This window comes from Balaenoptera ricei, chromosome 16, assembly GCF_028023285.1.
Source record: "Balaenoptera ricei isolate mBalRic1 chromosome 16, mBalRic1.hap2, whole genome shotgun sequence".
Lineage (NCBI taxonomy): Eukaryota > Metazoa > Chordata > Mammalia > Artiodactyla > Balaenopteridae > Balaenoptera > Balaenoptera ricei.
Window position 1 is genome coordinate 23,361,920 of NC_082654.1, and position 5,661 is coordinate 23,367,580.

Consider the following 5,661-nt stretch of genomic DNA (forward strand, 5'->3'; position numbering starts at 1 on the left):
GAACAACCTTTTGTTGGCTGGAAGCATGAAAAATCCAGGGATGATCACCTGAATTGGAGTGTGGCTTTCACATCTAATTTTTGTTACATTCTTGACTATAATGCTTCCAGATTTATTTTAGATTTGTTCTCTGTAAGACCAAAATTGATTTTCACATGGTCTGTTATTTATAAGCACCTACTTCTGCCTCCACATGCCTCTCTTTTTCCTCCCTGTCCATCTCCTCTTGCTTTCTCCTCCCATTTCCCAACCCCTCTGTCTTCTTTGTAATGACTATACTTGGCAAGAGTTAGGTATGGCACATGTCAAAAACATTAGCATGCAATTGTAATGGAGAATGAAGGTTAAACCTCATAGCCGCTGAAATAATGTATTGCTATTAATTATTAAGATTTTTTAAAACATGTAGGAAAAATTAGTAAAAATCCATGATAATAAGTAGACAGCCACTTGCTTAACTGTTAGTACATTTTTTCGATGCAGAGGGATGTTGTTTATAGCTCCTTTCCTAAAGCATATCCCCCCTAACCTTGTCAGTGTCCTTCGAGAGTGCCAACAGAGATGGAGAAAGCTTTCCTTGGCTACTTTCTCATGCTGGGCATTATAGGGGGTTATGCAGAGCTCTAAATCTGTCCCTGTTTCCTGAGGCACGATCCTAGTATTGTTGAAATAGTTGACCAGATTAGATGGAAGTGTTGCTTATAGCAACAACACGTTAGTGACAGGTAAAGCCTCGTTACACAGCAATTCCAGCATTGGATCCTTTATAAGCCAACATGTGCTGTGTGTTGTGATAGGGGGTAATTAAAAATGAAAAGGCTATATATGATGAATGTTCTTTTTTTTTTTTTTTTCCAGAAACTAAGCTCTATATCAAGAAACAACTGTGCAACTGTAGTAGTAGCTTTTTGGGTGTATGTGTATGCATGTGTGTATATGAAGGAGAGGAAAGAGAAACAGAGAGAGATGGATCAAAACAGAGAGAAAGAGAGAGAGAGAACCTAGTAATATAATAATGGTAACCACAGCCAAAAAAAAAATAATGCATAATATTTATTTAGTGTCCTAAATATGTCAGGTAAGGCAGGACTTAGACTAGGGTGAGGCAAGTGTGTAACTCACTTCAGAAGTGAAATTTAAGAAGATACCAAACAACTCAGCCATCAAGATAGATAGTATTTTAAAGCAGTATTTTAAAAATCAAAATTAATAGAAAAATCCCATTTTGAAAAAGTGTCAAAATACTAAATAAAGACAAGGTCAATTATAGGATGCTAAACTCTCCACCTACGTTGTCTGGTTTAATACTCAAACAACCATATAAAATTGTGTTTTTTGTTGTTGTTTTATAAGCCTTTATTCAGCAAACAAAAACATAATTTTTAAAAATTTCAACGTGAAATTGGCTACAGGAAAAAGTTGAACCAAGTTACTTAATTCTAATTTTCTAGGTATTACTATATTATTTTTGCTAATAAGTTACACTCATTTTTTAAAATTTATTGAAGTATAGTTGATTTACAATGGTGTGCCAATCTCTGCTGTACAGCGAAGTGACTCAGTTTTACACATATATACATACATAAGATGATTGATGCAGAGTTATGAGACTTAGTGCTATTTAAAAAACAGTGAAATTCTTAAATCGGTGCTTTAATAAGTCCATGTAGAAATTCACTCTAAGTACCTTGATTAAAGCCTACTTACATAGGACATTTAGACATGGAAGCAATGTCTAGACCATGGAGAAGAGATGATATGGTTACTTCACCTCAATTTACAATGGCCCAACATTATTTTATCCCATGCATATAACTGCTTATATCGTTGAAAGACTATAGCAGCAAATAAATGGGAAGTATATTCTTTTTTAAATATTCTTTTCTATTATGGTTTGTCCCAGGAAATTGGATATACTTCCCTGTGCTATACAGTAGGACCTTGTTTTTTATCCATTCTAAATGTAATAGTTTGCATCTACCAATCCCAAACTCCCAGTCCATCCCTCTCCCTCCACCCCTCCCCCTTGGCAACCACAAGTCTGATCTCTATGTCTGTGAGTCTGTTTCTGTTTTGTAGATAGGTTCATTTGTGCCATATTTTAGATTCCACATATAAATGATATCATATGGCATTTGTCTTTCTCTTTCTGACTTACTTCACTTAATATGATAATCTCTAGTTGCATCCATGTTGCTGCAAATGGCATTATTTTGCCCTTTTTAATGGCTGAATAGTATTCTATTGTATATATGTACCACATCTTCTTTATCCATTCATCTGTTGATGGACATTTAGGTTGTTTCCATGTTTTGGCTATTGTGAATAGTGCTGCTATGAACATTGGTATGCATGTATCTTTTTGAATTATAGTTTTGTCTGGGTATATGCCCAGGAGTGGGATTGCTGGATCATATGGTAATTCTATTTTTAGTTTTCTGAGGAACTTCCATACTGTTCTCCATAATGGCTGTATCAATTTACATTCCCACCAACAGTGTAGGAGGGTTCCCTTTCTCCACACCCTCTCCAGCATTTGTTATTTGTAGACTTTTTAAATGATGTCCATTCTGACTGGTGTGAGGTGGTACCTCATTGTAGTTTCGATTTGCATTTCTCTAATGATTACTGATGTTGAGCATCTTTTCATGTGCCTACTGGCCATCTGTATGCCTTCTTTGGAGAAATGTCTATTAAGGTCTTCTGCCCATTTTTCAATTGGGTTGTTTGTTTTCTTGTTGTTGAGTTGTATGAGCTGTTTGTATATTTTGGAAATTAAGCCCTTGTCATTCGCATGGTTTAAAAATATTTTCTCCCCTTCCATAGGTTGTCTTTTCATTTTTTAAGGTTTCCTTTGTTGTGCAAAAGCTTGCAAGTTTAATTAGGACTCATTTGTTTACTTTTGTTTTTATTTCTATTGCTGTGGGAGTCTGACCTAAGAAAACATTGGTACAATTTATGTCAGAGGATGTTTTGCCTATGATCTCTTCTAGGAGCTTTATGGTGTCATGTCTTATGTTTAAGTCTTTAAGCCATTTTGAGTTTATTTTTGTGCATAGTGTGAGGGTATGTTCTAACTTCACTGATTTACATTCAGCTGTCCAACTTTCCCAGCACCACTTGCTGAAGAAACTTTTTCCCATTTTATATCCTTGCCTCCTTTGTTGAAGATGAATTGACTGTAGGTGTGTGGATTTATTTCTGGGCTCTCTATTCTGTTCCATTGATTCGTATGTCTGTATTTGTACCAATACCACACTGTTTTGATTTGTAGTATTTGATTTGTAGTAGCTTTGTAGTATTGTCTGAAGTCTGGGAGGATTATGCCTCCTGCTTTGTTTTTGTTGCTCAGGTTTGCTTTTGCAATTCTGGTTCTTTTTGGTTCTATATAAATTTGTTCTAGTTCTGTGAAAAATGTCATGGGTAATTTGATAGGGATCACATTAATCTGTAGATTGCTTTGGGTAGTATTGCCATTTTAACAATATTAATTCTTCCAATCCAAGAGCATGGGATATCTTTCCATTTCTTTGAATCCTCTTTAATTTCCTTTATTAATGTTTTATAGTTATCAGCATATGATTCATTCACCTCCTTGGCCAGGTTTATTCCTAGGTATTTTATTTATTTTTTGGTGCAATTTTAAAAGGTATTATTTTTTTACATTCCCTTTCGGATATTTCATTGTTAGTGTAAAGAAATGCAACTGATTTCTGAATGTTAATCTCGTATCCTGCTACTTTGTTGAATTCATTTATTAGATCTAGTAGTTTTTGTGTGGAGTCCTTAGGGTTTTCTATATATAGTATCATGTCATTTGCATAGAGTGACAGTTTTACCTCTTCCCTTCCAAATCAGATACATTTTATTTCTTTTTCTTGTCTGATTGCTGTGGCTAGGAATTCTAATACTATTTGGAAGAAAAGTGGTAAGAGGTGGGTATCCTTGTCTTGTTCCAGATTTTAGCAGGAAGGCTTTCAGCTTTTTACTGTTGAGTATTATATTGGCTGTGGGTTTGTCATAAATATCTTTTATTATGTTGAGATCTGGTACCTTTATACCCACTTTGGTAAGTTTTTTTTATCATGAATGGATGTTGAATTTTTTCACATGTGTTTTCTGCATCTATTGAGATGATCTTGTGGTTTTTGACTTTTCTTTTGTTAATATGGTGTACTGCATTGATTGATTTGTGTATGTTGAAACATCCTTGTGAGTTGGTCATGGTGTATCATCTTTTTTATGTGTTGTTGGATTCAGTTTGCTAATATTTTGTTGAGAATTTTTGCATCTATATTCATCAAAGATATTGGCCTGTAATTTTCTTTTTTGGTGGCATCTTTGTCTGGTTTTGGTATAAGGGTGATGGTGGCTTCATAGAACGTCTTTGGGAATGTTCCTCCTCTTCAATCTTTTGGAAGAGTTTGAGAAAAATCGGTATAAGTTCTTCTTTGTACGTTTGGTAGAATTCTCCTGTGAAGCCATCTGGTCCTGGACTTTTGTTTCTAGAGAGTTTTTTTTTTTTTTTTTTTTTTTTTTACAGATTCTATTTCACTTCTAGTAATTGGTCTGTTCAAATTATCTGTTTCTGCTTGATTCAATTTTGGTGGGCTGTAAGTTTCTAGAAAGTTGTCTATTTATTCTAGGTTGTGAAATTTGTTGGCATATAATTGTTCATAGTATTCGCTTATGTTTTTTGGATTTCTGTGGTATCAGTTGAGATTTCTCCTTTTTCATGTCTTATTTTTTTATTTGGGTTCTCAAAATTGGTATTATTTTTATACATAATTTACTGATAAGCAGTAAGTAGTAAAGAGCAAAAAGAGGGTAAATGACATGACAGGTTTGAATATGACCTGACCCTCTGGGTTTGGAATAGTGTTTGTTGGGAAACACATTCAGAGGCAGACAGAGATGTGTGATCACCTACTGCCCGTTGTGTTCTGGGTAGTGGATAGGAGTCTAGGTAGGATCAGATGTCAGATACAGAGAGGAACCATGGTTCCAGGTAATGGAGTTTTTCAACTGTATGATAAAGATGAGGTTAACTTGTTATAACGTGGTAGATCAATGGCCTCTAAGCCCTGTTCTTGCACCTCAGTGTTCAGGGTTGGTAGAGCACTGGCTCCTCCCCTGGGATAACTAGGAGCAGGAGTCCATGCATTGGTTGTAGCTGTGTGGTCTGTTCTCCTGCCTCTGATTCTTGGTAGGAGGCCCAATTCCTTTCTCAATATTATATGGCTGTGTGGCTCTAGTATGATTTACTGTCTCAGAGCTGTAACCATAATAAATTGCCTAAAGCTCCTAGCAGTGGCCAGTTTCCATGAAATAGTTTTTAATTTTCCAATGGTACTGCTCAGTAGAGGATCAACTCCTGCTCTGGGAGGCCATCCTTCAGAGAATCCATCATTCCCTAAGTTAACCATTACCTCTAAGTGTTAAATCTGTTTGTTCAAGGCCACACATCCAATAAATTTGGAAAGTCAGGATTCAAATATAAGTCTGTTAGATTCCAGAACTCAAGCATTTAGCTCCTATAAATGTTGACATCAACCACCCATTCATTCATTCTTTCAAACACTTTTATTGAAGCTTTAATTGGTGTCAGATTATTTTCTAAGTTCTGGGGATAAAATAGTCAACAAGACAGTCACTGTCTTT

At 35.4% G+C, this 5,661-nt stretch overlaps 1 non-coding gene across 1 annotated transcript; it reads right to left on the reverse strand.

Moving 5' to 3' along the window:
• Positions 1-1,729: 1,729 nt before the first annotated feature.
• Positions 1,730-1,859, reverse strand: LOC132351367 (small nucleolar RNA SNORA20). Its single transcript, XR_009498303.1, has one exon. It is a non-coding gene; the product is annotated as a small nucleolar RNA SNORA20 (small nucleolar RNA).
• Between the last annotated feature and the right edge of the window lie 3,802 nt (positions 1,860-5,661).